This window comes from Anas acuta, chromosome 4, assembly GCF_963932015.1.
Source record: "Anas acuta chromosome 4, bAnaAcu1.1, whole genome shotgun sequence".
NCBI lineage: Eukaryota > Metazoa > Chordata > Aves > Anseriformes > Anatidae > Anas > Anas acuta.
Window position 1 is genome coordinate 30,047,933 of NC_088982.1, and position 16,986 is coordinate 30,064,918.

At 47.0% G+C, this 16,986-nt stretch overlaps 1 long non-coding RNA gene across 3 annotated transcripts in view; it reads left to right on the plus strand.

The window, feature by feature from the left end:
• The window catches only part of LOC137855844 (uncharacterized), a 72,891-nt gene that overhangs the window by 37,164 nt on the left and 18,741 nt on the right, over positions 1-16,986 (plus strand). For all 3 annotated transcript variants that reach the window (XR_011095985.1, XR_011095986.1, XR_011095987.1), the window contains exons 3-4: positions 1,759-1,924; positions 16,491-16,606. This is a non-coding gene — a long non-coding RNA (uncharacterized lncRNA). The remainder of the gene's footprint in view (positions 1-1,758; positions 1,925-16,490; positions 16,607-16,986) is intronic.

A 16,986-nucleotide genomic window follows, 5' to 3' on the forward strand; every position in this document is an offset into this window, starting at 1 on the left:
CAGACACTTAAAACACAGGCAAGGTCCTTCGTGGCAAGGATGCAGAAATGGTGCCCAGTGCCTTTCCATTTCGGTGCCTGCACGGTTTAGGTGCCTCTGGCCCACCTGAGTCAAGCACAAACTAAAAAGCCCAGCTTTTCATGACAAAACGACCTGAACTCACACCTTCATGGGAGCAAAGCAAGGTGCAGGTGATGTGAAGAGAAGCAGCAGACAATCTGTAGGTCTTTCAGGGAATCTGAGCAGAAGCAGTGTGATGACTTCCTGTCCTGCCACTTGGTACTTCCCAGGTGTCCCTCACGTTCAGAGCTGTTCTCGATTACAGAAGAGATTACCGTAGTGAGCTCTTACTTTCTTTTCTATGCCAGTTTTACAGTCTTGGATGCAGCCTAAAAATAACCTGGAAAGGAAAATGATTTTGTTTTCTCAGAGGCACAGGTGAAAAAATGCTTCCTATGGCTGGTTGCCAAACAATCCCCAAACAAAACCACCCCCAAACTTACACGAGAAAGAGGCGGCTTTAGCAGAAAGTAAACCACTCTTGGGTTTTGTCCATCTCTTGTGATAAGCCACGGGCATATTTTTCTCTCCTTCCTTCTGCAGATTGGTTACTGATGCTCTGCTCTCTAATTAGGCCCACTCCAGCTTTGTGGAGGAGGTGAGAATCTGCATATGCAAAACGTGTAAACAGCAAACATGCCTCTGCTGGGCTGCCACACTCCAGTCCAGAAAGACGGAATTGACCTGCATGCCCCTGAGTTCTCTGTGGAGCTCCTCAGATGTAAAAGCAACTCTCTGCCAAGGAAGGAGGGGATGTACAAGGGAGGATGGGCGCATGTACAGGCAGAAATTCAGCCTGCAGGCCCAGGGGATTCAGAGCAGAGGCCGTACACAGCAGGTTACGTTATCTTGGTGATAATTCATCTTTGCTGCGCTGTCACTGCACTGGTGAGAGTCAGGGGCCTCTTCTCAGCCGAAATTTCTCAAAGTACTAACATTTCCTGGCCTTGGCACACCAAACAAGCAACCATTACTACGTGCCCAGGTTAGCTGCCCAGACCAGCAGGGGACATGCCCCGACATTTGTGTGGTTATCAGTATGGATAACAAAAAACCCTTATGACTGCACAGGAAGAGGGTGAAAAGCTGCATTATCTTATCTGAGGAAGGCCATGGCCAATGCAGCAGCTGCTTGGCCATCCGAGCACTTGCGTTTGCATTCCTTATGAAACCCTTGCACGGTACCAGACACCAACGACCTTACCAATAATTAACAATGGAAATTTCATTCCCACATGCCCTTGGATAACAGGGCAATGTAACGGAGATGTTTTTCTTGCCCTGTCAAATACCTGACAGGGTGTTGTAAAGCTGGTTAATTTGTATGGGTGCTGTGCTTGGGATGAATGCTGTTACCTACAACAGAGTGAATGGTCCTTTGCTCTTCTGTCAAAGGCCTTGGTGGGACATTGGAGTCACCTTTTTAAAAGTTCCTATGTGATTTAGGATTCCTTCACATGGAGATTTCTGAGACTTCTGCCAGCCGTGTACATCCCTCCGTGGAGATCCCATGAAAACTCATCTTCTACATTTTCCCACTGAAAACTCATCTTGGTTCAGGAAGCTGGGAGCTCCCAGCTAGCCCATGGGAATATGGAGCTTTTGCTGCTCCGGTGTGGGCACTGTAACCTCACAGACATCTCGTGCTGCATCCTTGTAGGCATTCAGAGACTAACATGTTTGTTCTTGCTTTTGCAGACTGCTCTGACAAGGAGAGTCCCCCAGACAGCCATCCCACCTTGTCCTCACGTTGCTGCTGGCTCCTCAGGCACATGCTGCCTTCCTGGGAGAATGCTGCAGCTCCTTCCCAAGCCCCCACGTGCTGTGTCTGCACCTCCAGCCAGATCATCTTGGCTAGTGTCTGGTAAGTCAACTCCTGTGCAGATCCATAGGAGAAAGTCCAAAAGAAGGCAAGTCCCTACTTTTATCAAATGTCCCCTAGGAATCCTCACACCACAGCTCACTCCCTTTGGAATAACTGCACTAATGAGTCTCCCTCTTTGTATGAGAGAATAACAGCAGGACTTAGAGCAGCAGTTCCCAGATTCGGGGGATGACAGCTCAAAGCAGGCCATCTTTATGGTTGTTTCAGTTGGGAACTTGTATTGAAGGAGCAGGAGAGTTTTCCAACAAATAGATCTATCATGAGCTGGGGAGGCTTAAGAACTGTTATATCTGATATCACCCCTGTCACCAGTCATCTTCTTTGGACCCAAGGAGGCCACTTAAGCCTCTTTGCAGACAAAGTGGTAGAGAAAAAGTTAATTCTGTTCTTTTTTGAGCTGCGTGTTTCCCCTCTCTGTCACAAAGATAGTCACCTGTGCATTTAGTGAACACCCAATGGTTCCCATACTTAATGCTCACCCTGCAGAGCCTATTCTGAGCTACAACTCTGAATTTTGCTGTCTATGGCAACAATGCAGTGGTCCCAGGTAAGTCCCTCCAACCCCCTTCAGGTAGCTTTTCAAAGCTTTTTATTCAAAGTCTTTTGCCTAAATGTTATTTCTGAATTTATGGTCTAACACTATATACTGTTTTCGATAGTATCACACTTGGAGCTTGAGCAGAGATCTTTGCAAAAATAGAAAATCCCCTCTGACTAAGCAATTAGCTGCAATTTTTGAGTGAAGGTGTTTTAAAGATTAGTACACATTTGACTACGCAGAACAAAAGCAAATGTCTCCTCACTCACGGACGTAGCATTCACAGATCTGCATGCGGCGAATTCTTTTGCTTTGTATCTCTTGTTTTCCCTTTCATGATAATAGCTGGGCATGAGTTTGTGGGTTTCCTTGTTTGTTTTTAAAGGCAGTGGATGGAATTGGAAAAGATTTTCTGTGCAGGAAGTATGAGCCTATTGGTTTAGCTCTCTCAATAGGGGGATTATAGAGTCAGAAACGTGGGGAAACCCTGGTTTGGAAGGTCCTGTACACATTCCTTCAAACTGTTCTGGCGTCTCTCCAAAAACAATGGTGGTTTATGTAAGGTATTGAGAGAGAATGACAAGAGCATGAGTATAAATCTGCCTCTCAGTAAGTAGAGAAAATATGCTTGTTATTTCGTTCAAGCTTGTTCAGGGGTAGAGAGAAGGGTAGGCAGGCATAATGCCAAGTGGTAAGGTAGGCGTTGCCAGTAACCAGGATGGTTTCTCACATTAGTAATGGTTCCTCCTCATTTTCAGGTGAACAGTTCAAAAACATTCAGCTTGACAGGGCCTGAAACCTCTAAGAGCTTTGGAAAGGGGCTACGTTGCTTAGGAGCCTCTCAGGCACTCTCAGGTTTGAAAGGATGTGAAGGCCGTGGCTGAGGTAAGCGAGGCCATCCTGCCTGCAGCTGTCCACCCTGAAGAGGCTTCTACTGCTATCGCTCAGCTTCCCCACCCAGATGGAAGATGATGCCCCCCCAGATCCACCAGCCCTCCTGTGCCCCATTTTCTTCCTTGTAGCGAGTTTCCCCCTCCAAAAATAGGGGAAAACTGTACTGCTCCTGCTTGCTATATGAATGAGCAGTGGATGTGATTCTGCAGATCCAAACCTCTTCCAAAGTGCTAAACCTGTTCAGTTTGTGTTTTCAGTTGCATTGGTTGTATGTTAAGGTCACTTGGACAGTGCTGGAGTCAGAGATGCTAGCAGTACCTCCTGGGGTGTAAATGGCTGCCAACCCCCAAGGGCACTCACTGACCAGGAGATGAGTTACTCTGGGCTCTGTCTTGGGGCTCTTCACACCCAGGATGAAGTCTCACAGCTGGCTTTGTCCAGGCTCTGCACTTTGTGCCAGGATCAGGGTGCCTTTATCCCCCATGCTCACAACACCCCAACACCCTCCACAGGGTGACAACTCCTTGCAAAGTCAAGGTGAAGGCTGCCACCTACTGAGTCCCCAGAGCTGCCTCCAGTGACACCTGAGCATGCCTTGGAGGTTTCTAAGCAAGCAGGCAGGCACACAAAGCCTTATTTCCAGCCCTTCAGGAGCCAGTTGCTTTACTGCCACCAAACACAAGACTTGTGCATGTGTCTCTTAGCACTCCGCGTGCCCATTGTGCACACCTCACCAGCCAACCCTAAGGCTCTGCAAGAAGCTGTATTTGTCTTGCCCAAATCAAACTGAAGCAGAGGTACTTGGCAGCAGTGCTGCAGGGAAAGATCTCAGCGCAGGATTCAGCAGGCTCTTTGGTTCTGAATCTGGATCTGAAAAGCAGTATCACTCTCATGCAGTATGTTTACATTTAGACACACTTAGTTTGGATAGCAGGACTTTGGTATGAGCTTGCACATTGCAGACTGGCTTTTTAAGAACAAATTATCTTCAAAACCACCTCAAGGGATCTGAATACCTAGTCTGTGTTTGTAACATAGGGCTCCCATGGGAGCTATTAAAAACTGCTGTTGAGAGATATGCCCAAGATGAAATTCCAGGAAAGTCAATTGCAGAGTAAATCAGGTAATCGCTCATGAGCCTCAAATGCTGATGTTCTGACCCTTATCCTGCCTGACAGTCTGAAAGGATCAGAAAAAAAGATCTTCTCCCACCCACCTCCAACGTCTTGAGATTAACAACATTAGATCCCCGGGAACGTTCACTGTTCCCTGTCAGCACACACACATACACATGCATGGAGTAATTCCCGTGTTACTAGCTCTCCTAGATAGGTTTTTAACTGATCTGTGAGGGATTCATTCTGCTTGGAAGGTGCCCACTGAGAGCTGCATGCTGCCTGACCTGATCATGCAGACCATTTATTGTCCCAAGCATACCGACAGAATTTTATGCCCATCCAGCAACTGATACTGATCTCTCTACATGGAGGCTTGTTCACCGGTGCTAGGATGAGGCATCAATCTGCTTGCTCTTCTCATGTCAAACCCTACACCAGAGCAACCTTCTGTTTATTCTCATACTCGGATCTCTGTACACATAGGGTGGACTTTACTGTTAACTTCATTAGTCATTAAGTTAGGCATTTAATGCCTACCCTCCTTTATAGCCAGCCGAAGGAGAAAGAAACATCTCCAGGGGATGATTCACCTGGATTATTGTAGATACCTCATGTTAAATGAATTCCCTGTGGAGATGCCCTCTCCTTCACTATCTCGAAACAGCTAACTTAAGCGTGGCACCTATCTGCTCAGTGGGTGAACGTGGGGTGAGTGAACCACAGCATTAATTTCTACAAATAATTCAATACCTTAGACCCCACTGAAGTGAAGAAGACCACAAGGGATAGTCTGACTGTACATAGCAGCGGAGATTTAGCAACTGAAGTGTCTAGCGTGTTTGATACTAGAGGCCAGATTCGCTAGAATCATATTCTTAAAGCAATTAAAATCCGATTGTATAATGAATGAATTGGAGATCACCGCAAAGCTATGAGTTTCCCACCCTTGTTTCAAGTTGCAAAGACCTGGGATCATCTCATCTAAGCATCTGTTGCAAGTACAATTTATTGTGCTGTTGCTGGGAGGGTTATGATAAGGGAACAAAGCTGCAGAGTTAATTAATTAATGGAAGTCAGCAGTGGGTGGGGAGCACTGTAAGGCTACAGGGCTCTCCATACCTTTCGCAGGGCTCTCGTTACCCTGGAATGTACTGATGGCTGCCGTGAGGCACTACTGACTTTGATCTCCAGACAGTCGCAGGCCTGCTTACAGCCAGTGGGTGTGTTAGCACTCTTCTGTCAGGCTCAATGGAGGGAGCAATTAAACCTCATTTATGTAGGAGATAGCCTCGAAACAAGAGGAGCCGACACCCCAAAAATCACATGACATGGCCTACTCAAAGCACTGTTTGGGTGGCTGGAAGGGTCTTGTTCTAATTACGTTCACTGGGGGAAAAGATACCCTTGTGGTATTAAGTGACCTTGTTCAGGAAAAAACTGTTTTCCTTATTTTTTCCAATGCCTGCTCTGAATCAATAAGTGAGTAAGCCTAGGTGGGTTTTTGGTTTGGTTGGATGGGACTCGAGTCTGACCACCTGGCGACAGAGGCAAGGCTGAAGAACTCTGAGTGACAGTACTGGAAAGGGAATGATAGCAAGGTACCATCTTGGGAAACTTCAAACACATCACTTTATCAAAGAGTGATTCAAGACATCACTCAGCAAGTTGCTACAGACACAAGTTATCATCTGAATACCAAGCACATTCCAGGATCTGCCTCTGAAATGAGGAGTCTACATTTCTTATTCAATATCATTAATATGACATGCTGTCCCTTCAGAGCAGGTGTAAGAACTTTTTTCCTAGCAAAGACGATAGGACTAAGATCCTCTGCAAGCTCTGGGAATGAGCAAAAGCCCCTAGCAAGAACTCAACTTTTTACAAATGTGCTTTGTTATTTAGAAAAAAGAAGGAAAACATATCTGCAGTAGCTATAGCAGGCAAATAAGGAATGTGGACCTACAGAGACATAGAGGGAGCATGGGGACTGGTTTGCTACATGTGCATACGGGGCTGGTTTATATTTTCTTCTTCCTGCAAGATCACTTCTCCTGGCTTCAAACTCCAGTTACCAGAGAGGGAACCACCGAGTGGCAATGGCCTTTGTGTCTCTGCACGGATTATTATGCAGTGAGCCACAGTACAAGCAGAAAGTGGCTGCTGGGGGCACAAGGGCTGGATAACCTCCCCCAGTCACAGCTCTTTCCTGACCTATGCTGCCCTGCGCTCTGGCTGCTGCTGGCAGAACACAGGAGCATGGAAGCCACCCTTGCACACCTTCCTCCCTTTTGCTGAGGGGAAGCTGCCTAAAACTGGCACGCCAAAGTGCTTGGCAGTACAGAAATGTAACGTCATTCAATAAAGCCACTGCCCATTTACAGAAGGCCTGTATCACACTGCAGTGTTTTAGGTTATTTTATTAAGGAAGTGAGTCTTAGCTGTTGTGCAACATATCTCTCTGTTAACCTGCCTCTAGCAACAGGTCAAATTCAGACACACAGCAGGGATTTCAAGGATATGATGTTCGTTTCTGTGTCATGAATACAACTCACCGGAGAAAGAACAAAATAGACCGAGTGCCCACACTAAGCAGAAACTGGCAATTCAAGCTCTCCTCAAAGAGCCCACAGGCTCCTGCTGTAGGCACCAATCCAGAGGAAACCTGGGACCATCAGTGTCTGGGGAGCAACTGCTTTAAACAGGCAGTGCAGGGACAGTCAGAGGAATGAAGATAAGAAAACTGTGTCGGAAAAACCCTTTCGAAAGCTCAAGCCCATCCCTGCTTCATTCTTGCTCTGGTTACAGTGTTTATGCAAATAATTTGATATGCCTTAAGAAGCTGAACCAGTTGGCTGTTGACTTAAGCAGTTGTCAGTTCACTGGCAGGGGGCATCCACTGGGCTGGCAGGAGGAAAGGTCAGCTCCTGCCCTGTCAGCAGCACAAATCAGAGAGAAAGTCAGTAGAAATTTTCCCATCGTCTTTCTCTTTGACACCAAGGCGCTATTTTATTTACAAAGTCGAGGCAGCTCGTCTCCTTAGCCACAAAGTATAATTGAAAGTGGTCAAAAGAGCATTCAACTACAGCTATGCATTATGGCCACATCAAGCATTTAAAAAATAAATGTCTGGGCCACCTTTAGACATGCAGAAACCACATTACTCTCAAAAAAATAGATATAGTAGAGACACTTCCTTATTTGCCAACTGATTTCTCATCTGTTGGATGTACTGAGATCATGTTTTCAAATTTTTTGGCCACAGCTCTGAGGGAATGAAACCCATTTTAAGGAAAAGATTTCTGCCTTATTCAGAAATCCCTGTCTTCTGGGGTCATAAGGAGCACTCCAAATATCACCAGACTAGCAAGAGCTGGCAATTCCTAGTCTAATATGTCAGAGAAGTTTGCATGGATTGTGTACACATACAGTTGTGTTATGCCAAGCATTTTGTCTCTTGGCCTGCTTGAAATTTACTGACTCATGGAATCAAGTTGTTTCCTCTCCTCAGAGAAGCAGCCCCAACCATGGCCTACAAAGCCCTGACCCAAATCCTCCTGCTCTAGAAGTAGACCGGCATGAGGTACTTCACCAAATAGCGCCATCTCTTCAGTGCTTGTCTGAAGTTGTTGGGGCCTTATTTTTTCCCAAAAACCCAGTTATTTGAATTCTGAAAGTGGACATCCCCACTAGAGATGCCAGACAACCCACCTGAACCCAGCTGTGAACTGCTTATTCACACAGAGCAGGAGGGGATGCCTTTTGGGTTCTGATCCTTGTGATGGTCACAGACATCTGTAGGGGCCAACACGTCTCAGAACACTGATGCCCTGGGCTTGGTAAAGAAGAGTTGTGTGAACATTACCTTTCACTTCACTGTTGGGTCCTGCTAGAGACTGAGCATATGGAACTGAACTCCAGGTAGTGCAAGCAATGCATTTAGCCCCTAGCCACCTAAAGTGAGCTGAACTCTGGGAATGTGGCCTGTGTGGCTGGGGATCTTATTCACTAAATTCACAAGCAACAAGCAAGGAAAATGTCTGAGCTTCAAGTGTGCTGGGCAATTATTTAACAATACATTTTAATCAACCCTATTAAACCTGTCAGCATTCCGTACCTAGCCAGCAGTCTCCTCCCTCTTCCTCCCAGGGTCTTTTTGCCTTTTAAATAGCAGACATGATTCAAATTAGGATGTGTAGGGAAAGCATACCCCTATTTTCACTAACTGTGCTGAATGAGACTCATTGGAGACTCACAAATCCAACTGTTCTACCTTTGGAGAGCTTCTGCAGAGGAGATATTTTCTGGATCGATGTTGTATGTGTTCTCCTTCTCCCCCTAATTTATGAATAGCAGAAAGCAACAGAATCCTAGCTATGTATTTGGTGGGCGTAAAAGAATGACTCATTAGCCTAATGGAGAGTTATCTGGGCAGTAAATGCACAAATGAGAATATATGACAGTGAGTCACCACTGATTGTAGGCCTGGGTGGGACAGATGCATGTACCATTTTGTTAGGGATCAGTGTGGGGCAGAGTTCAGGATGGGTTCAGGGAGACAAGATGCTTTTTTATACCTTAACTAAAGACCTTTATATGTAAGATACAGTTGCCAGGCTCCGCTGTATTCACTTCACCAGCAACATCATCCAAATAGGGTCAGTCTTGCTGGATGGAGAGGTCTTGGAGATACTTAGCTACATTTCCGCTGGAGAAATTTCTGCAGGGTCTCGCAGAGAAAGCCCCGTCTTGTTGAAAATGCATCCAAGGCAGGAGCCAGCTCTGAACACTGATGTGGTGCAAGTCATGAAGAAGTAGAGAGCCATCAACCACTTCCGTACAAACCCTACATGTTACTGGCACTCAGATCACCTTGGCCTGAACAGCAAACCCAGCCTGGCACAGCTGAGGCTGTAGGCCGGTGCAGCGTGACTGTGGCCTTGCTTCTGGCTGGGTATCCTCGGCCAAGCAGTGGAGACCTCAGCTCCTCATCCCTGGGGAGAAGCTGACAGACCTCATCCGCTGAAGAGCACATGGAGGAGCTGTGCTGCGTTCCCCCCGTGTGAGGGCCCTCAGCTGGCTTGTCAGACACTCACAAATGATGCAAGACCGCGATTGCCAGCCTCCTCTTCAGGGAGCAGCACTTCGGCTAGTGCTTGCCAGTCGCCCACAGGTTACAGTAGCAGTGTTGTGATGCAAGAGGGGAGATAAAGCGATACGAACACCACGACTGGACTTATCCCTCCAGGGACAAGGAGTCACGCTCATCAAAGCAGACCCCTGGGACCACAAAGCCCACTTGGCAGGCAGGCCAGCACCAGCGTAATGCAGCAATCGCCTTCTGGGCATCCCTTTGCCACGCTGTTTTTGGTGGAGCCCACGTGGCAGGGCTGCTTTGAGGAAGGTGTTTGGAGGTGATATCCATATCTTCATGTGAGCTAAGTCTGGAGGAAGCTGTAAGAGGAGCATAGGCTCCTACAGCCCTTGTTAGACCCCCTCAGTTTGAGCCTGCCCAGCATCCATGGCCCCCCTCACATGTCAGCCAGTTCCTGAAACATCCCAGCTCGGCTTAAGGCACCATTTTCTGTTCCCATTTGAGGAAAGAGAGCCAAACCACTGTCGTCTGCTCATCACACTGCTTGCATAAGCATCAAAGCCTGACATGAGGCCGAATGGTCACGTTTAGGTCTCACTATAAGCCTGTCAGCACTGCCAGGCTTTGTGTTTCTGACAATTCAGGCAGGTGGTGTTCCTGTGCACCTTCTCAGCTGAAGTCCAAGGCAGGGATCTTCATTTTGGGGGTTAGAGCTGACATTTTGGTTCAGAAGGAGCTTCTGTGACTTGTCTTGGGCAAGTGTTAGCTCCAGATCCCGGCCTCAGGCTTTTGGAGTGACCCACAGTTTTGATGCCTGTTACAAGGAGGAGGTTTGAGGAGGAGCATTGTGCACGCCTGCCTAGATACTTCAGCCTATGTGTTCAGCAGTCATGAGATCCTAAGTCACTAGTTGCTTTTTAAAGCTCTGGCCTGGAATTTCTGATGGATGAGAGATGTCAGAAAGTGAAATTAGCCTTGCCATCAAGTGAGTCCTCCCAGTATGTGAGAGAGTTACAAAACTTCATAGGCACCATTACACAACAAACAGCTGCATCTGGTTTGGGGAGAAGTCTCCGCCCTGACATATGGTCTGTACCACTGCTCTACTCACGTTTTTTTAGGGACAGAACTGGATTTGTAGGTGCTGGTAAAGTTGCGCTATGCAAGGCCGTGCAGTGGACAGGGGCTACAGCTGACTTGGGAGAGTTTGTGGGCCTGCCTATAGCCACAAAAAGAGGGCAGCCAGACCTTGTGATGCACATGTGGATGCAGGACTTCACTGCAGTATGGTGATGTGATATTTCTTGCCTCAAGCTTAAAGCTGGCTTCTGTGAACTTGTGCATGGCAGTACCAGTGTGGGTAGGGTGCCCTTTACATCGGTGTCACTAGTCCAGAAACACCGTGCTCCATATCATTTGGGAAGATCCTTCCCATCGTTCTGATCAGCGCAGTGACATCTTTGCAGAGGATCATCTCCCCCAGCGAGCTGAGCCCAAACCCACTGCCCACCCAAATCCCATCGTGCTGCACTCCCAGCCGGGGAGTAAACAGGCAGCACAATCCACATGCGACTCCGAATGCCTGTGTTTGATGTGGCTCGCTTCCCCAAGGCCAGCCAAATTCCCACCCGCCACAGCACTTGGGGCAACAGGACAAACAAGCAGTACCAACACGACAGAGCTGCCAGGTGTTGACACCGAGGAGTTGGGGGAGTTCACAGAGGAATAACAAACAAACAGTGCCGATGAAAAAGTACTTTCCTTCTCTGTTGAGCAGCTCTGCACAAGCCGGGAGACAATCAGTCCAAAGTGCCACACACATATTAGGACTTGGTAATTGAATGAAATCATACAGCCTCGTGATGATAGGGCATAGGAGTCTATAGGGCATATTGCTCAACTCTCTCTTAGTGTCTTTCTATATTTGGAGCAGTTACTCTCCTGGGGGAGAACTATCAAGGGCATCTAGTAAGGAAATGACCAAACTAATATGTCTCGTTGGAGCAAATATCTTCAGTGAAACTGCACAACAAGAGCTCTTGTATCTTGATTAGCCATACAAGGCACATGAACTTACAGGAGAAAATGGGACAGCTACCAGGGTGTCACATCTTTCCTTTTGCTAACTGCTATCATCAGGTGTTGGGCACACTTTCCTAGCACTGGCCTGGAGCATAGCACTCGCATTCATGGGCAATGGGGACTGCAAGCGGGCTGTCCAGGGGGAGCCCAAACTGATTGCAGGCAGTCCCACGTTTCAAAGGCAGAGGAATTCAGGAGTGCCCAGGAACCAAACTGCTAACCGCATATCAAAATTTAGGTCAACATTTACATACTTCAATTCTATGTGTGTAAATTGTGGTGTTAGTGTAAATGTATAATGAGTAAACATCAAATGCAGACGGTCTGATTTTTCTTCCCTGGTGACACATCTATGCAACATCCAGTGAGGTCAGTGAACACGTTTATTCAGATGACTTGGTATGTATTTTAGACTTTATGTAGGAATATGGGACTGGAAAGTAATTCCTGGTGCAAGTCCAGCCCCTTTGTACAATCCTGTTAATTCATTTACCATGTTCCAGTTTAAACCCACTTGGGTTTCCTGGCCCAGCTTCATTTACCACAAGTCCATGGCAGAATGCGAATGGTGAATCCTTGCTGAGTCTGCACTCTTCTTACTCTTTGTTTGACTGGTTTTCGGTACAAGATCGGCATTTAACACAAGTTCCACACCCACCTCTCTGAATTAGTGTGGATTCAGAAACTCTTCATTAGATAGGCATAGACTGGAAGTTGTTATGACAGGATTTGACGAATCTGAGCTTAAGAGTTTAGGAGTCCCTTCTGAGAACAAACCAGGCCACAACAGCATGTAAAATTTGACATTCCTGATTACCAGAAACTCAAATTGAGTTCCTCATGCAGCTTTTGTACTAGTCTTATGCCTAAAAGAGAAATACTCATAGCAAAAATGCAAACACTTCATTTCTGTTAAGCCAACATTCAGTGGAGGTGAAACAATTACTATCTGTTCCAGTGCTTTCCCTGTGGCAATGCTGTAAATAACATTTAGTGTCTGGATGAGAGCAGCTGCCAACAAGAAGCAACAATATCAATTCATTTAAAAGAAGCTTGCCATTGTTCCGTGGAATTGTACTCCTTAAAAATTAGTAAATGTGATACTGACGTAGAATTTTATGTGCAAGGTAATGATTCGTTTGTAATGGTGCAATTCTTCAATAGCACTCTGGGTGCAATTTTTTGTTACTTTTCCTTCTAGCTATTGTATGTCTGTCTTCCCTGATGGATTGTAGTCCTCTTCAGCAGATCATGAGCAAGTTGTCTCCAAGGTGCTTGGTCCATGAAAAACAAAAAGGGACGTGAAATGCATGTTGTTTTTTTTCACTTGGGAAGGTTTCCTCTTCTTTCACTTGTCTTTAGGTACCACAACAAACGTTGTGGTTTGTCATTGTAGGATCTTGTTCTTTCTGCTACTCACAGAAGCAGCGATAACATCAGTAGACTGCTGGGGAACAACATTATTTGATGTCTGCCACTGGGCTGGCGTTGTGTACAGGGATGCAGTCTAGCTCTCCTGAAGTCAATACAGAAATTCCTACTCATCTCTGGGAAGATCAGACCAGTATTGCTAAAGACACTTTTTTTTTTTTTTTTTTTTTTTTAAAGACCAGGACCCAGGAGCATTTAATGTGAAAGCACAATTAGCACATGGGCAAGTCATGTGTTTGTGCACACAACTGCAAATTAGGCATGCGATGGTTGTGGTAATTACAGGTTCAAATCCAGTTTCCATTAAAGTGGGCATTTTCCACTCTGCTAAAGACTTCCAGCGTGATCCAACATGAGCCCAGCAGACAGAGTCCAGTCCACAAGCCCATGCCATCCACCTCTCTGCCTTTTCTCATCTGCCATGGAGAAGCCAGGAGTAAACTATGACAAATCGGAAAAAAAAAAGATCTATAGACAATGCATTGACCATAGGAGAAGAGGAGAGGAGAGGAGAGGAGAGGAGAGGAGAGGAGAGGAGAGGAGAGGAGAGGAGAGGAGAGGAGAGGAGAGGAGAGGAGAGGAGAGGAGAGGAGAGGAGAGGAGAGGAGAGGAGAGGAGAGGAGAGGAGAGGAGAGGAGAGGAGAGGAGAGGAGAGGAGAGGAGAGGAGAGGAGAGGAGAGGAGAGGAGAGGAGAGGAGAGGAGAGGAGAGGAGAGGAGAGGAGAGGAGAGGAGAGGAGAGGAGAGGAGAGGAGAGGAGAGGAGAGGAGAGGAGAGGAGAGGAGAGGAGAGGAGAGGAGAGGAGAGGAGAGGAGAGGAGAGGAGAGGAGAGGAGAGGAGAGGAGAGGAGAGGAGAGGAGAGGAGAGGAGAGGAGAGGAGAGGAGAGAGAGGAGAGGAGAGGAGAGGAGAGGAGAGGAGAGGAGAGGAGAGGAGAGGAGAGGAGAGGAGAGGAGAGGAGAGGAGAGGAGAGGAGAGGAGAGGAGAGGAGAGGAGAGGAGAGGAGAGGAGAGGAGAGGAGAGGAGAGGAGAGGAGAGGAGAGGAGAGGAGAGGAGAGGAGAGGAGAGGAGAGGAGAGGAGAGGAGAGGAGAGGAGAGGAGAGGAGAGGAGAGGAGAGGAGAGGAGAGGAGAGGAGAGGAGAGGAGAGGAGAGGAGAGGAGAGGAGAGGAGAGGAGAGGAGAGGAGAGGAGAGGAGAGGAGAGGAGAGGAGAGGAGAGGAGAGGAGAGGAGAGGAGAGGAGAGGAGAGGAGAGGAGAGGAGAGGAGAGGAGAGGAGAGGAGAGGAGAGGAGAGGAGAGGAGAGGAGAGGAGAGGAGAGGAGAGGAGAGGAGAGGAGAGGAGAGGAGAGGAGAGGAGAGGAGAGGAGAGGAGAGGAGAGGAGAGGAGAGGAGAGGAGAGGAGAGGAGAGGAGAGGAGAGGAGAGGAGAGGAGAGGAGAGGAGAGGAGAGGAGAGGAGAGGAGAGGAGAGGAGAGGAGAGGAGAGGAGAGGAGAGGAGAGGAGAGGAGAGGAGAGGAGAGGAGAGGAGAGGAGAGGAGAGGAGAGGAGAGGAGAGGAGAGGAGAGGAGAGGAGAGAAGAGAAGAGAAGAGAAGAGAAGAGAAGAGAAGAGAAGAGAAGAGAAGAGAAGAGAAGAGAAGAGAAGAGAAGAGAAGAGAAGAGAAGAGAAGAGAAGAGAAGAGAAGAGAAGAGAAGAGAAGAAGGGGAGGCTGCTGCTTGTACCAGGAGCATTTCCCAAAGCTCACAGCCAACCCCAGTAACTGCTGTTGCTTCTGTGGGCATCAAGCCCAGCTCCTCTGAGGTTGGTGGACCCACACTGGTCCTACAGTTGTGTAGGTAAAATAAAATCAGGGCCCAAGCCTGACAATTAGGGCCCTTTCCAGAGGGAAAAAGAGCTCCACTCCCAATGCTACGCCCTTCCTTTCCAACCTCTCCCCTAAATCCAGGTTACCCAATTCCAACATGATTTAGCTCACAGCTAGCTACCACTTTGAAATGCTTTCCTCCTGTCACCCTTGTCTGCCCTTCACTATTTCTTAACCACTCTGTCACATGCCTTGCATTGCATGACTTAATCGTTTGAGACTTTGGACTTGATTTACATATATAAACAAATAAAAAGTTACACACCTGCAGTTGCTTCGGCCAGCTGGCAAATGCCTGAGCAGAAGCTGCATTCCTGGATCATGACATTCAGCAGAGCACCAGACGTACATGAACTGCTCACTGATAACTATTGGCAGCAGCCAGTGCCTATGCCCCCATTGGCCTTTCTCCCATGAAGGTGAGGTACAGCAAGAGGAAGGCCCAGAGCAGCAAATCCAGCCGTCTCTGCTCCTTTTTGCGCAATCGCCTTGCGTTTGCTCCAGCACATGGGCCAGGAAATCCAACCAGTTTAGCAGGAGTGCTTGGGGGTCTCCGTGCAGGAATTGATACACAGTTGTATCTGCAGTTGTACACACAGGTAGCAAAGACAGGGCTGATCCTGAAACGTCTTTGTCTCTATCTGGTAGCTTGCATTGGAAGGGGGGATGAGGGAACAGGAACATTAATGCCAAGCCCTGACCTCCTTTAAATTATTAGCAAACCTTCATTTGCCTTCTGCACATGGGCAAAAACCTCAGCTACTTAAAATCTGAGCCAGGTGGAAGTTGTGGCCCAGGGTACCCCCTTTGTCCCTACCACACAAGCTGCTCTAGCATTTCATCTCTGCTGTCAGTTTGTATACAGTTTGACAAAAATGGGTTGCCACTGAGGGCCACAGTCAAAGGTATAAGCTACGTTAAGTTTTCTGTATGAACACCAAAGCTTGTCTCCTTGCCTCCTGTCTTGAATATTTTGACACAAATGATTCCATACACGACAGATCTAAACTTAATGTGACTTAGAAGCAAACAAAAATCTGCAGATAGCTATGGCACTGGCAAAAATCAGAAATTTCTGTCTACAAAACTGCAGAATGGAAAAAAACTATGTAATTAAAGAAGACCTGCATGGTTTCAATGGAACAGTAAGTGCTCAGCACTTTCTGATGAGGGATTTAGACTTGGACATGTGAAGAACTGAGGTTAGTAAACGATCAAACATGTTTTTAATGTGTTTTTAACAGTTAACATTTCTTGGCATTGTGTGAAAAGCACTGGTAACTCCTGTGGCAGGAATGAGAGTGCCCACATGTTTTAAGTTGGGTATGTATTTAAACACTTAACTCAATTAAAACTCTGGGGCAGTGCAAGTTTCATTAATAATAATCCAGTGTTTCACCACAGGATACTCTAATTGTTCTTCATCAGGAAGATGTGATCCCAGAGACAGAAAGATTATGCATTTAAGAGGCTGAAATGATAACATTCAAAGCACTACCCTACATGATAATGAATCACCTGTTCATCCTGTAGACTTTGATGATAGCAAGCAAACTGCATGCATGTTGGGCAGCTGCTTTTGGGGACAGACTTCGCCTGGATTACAGCAAATCTCTGGATAGCAACCTATCGTGGTTTAGGGATGCACGGTATGTCACGTTACTTCGCTCTTCCAGTTCAATTTTCATAAGACCCTTGGGAGCTTTGCAACCCAATAATTAAGCCTCTCAACTCTATTGAGAAATAAGCAAGCAGGAGCAACACAGCATCTCAACATAAGCAATGGAAAATCTAGATGATTGATTGATGTGATTTGGGAAATCCTGTGCATAGATGGCATTGCTACCTAGGCCCAGGTGGCAACTGAACACTTTACCCAATGTGGCTGTCCTTGCCAAGGTGTAACTGTGCAGAAGGTACTGGCCGCGGAGATGCCTTTGGAATTAAAAAAAAAAAAAAAAAAAGAAATCAACAGAGATCATGAAGAGAGATCGAGACTTTCTCAGAGGCATCTGGGGAGTGCTTTCTA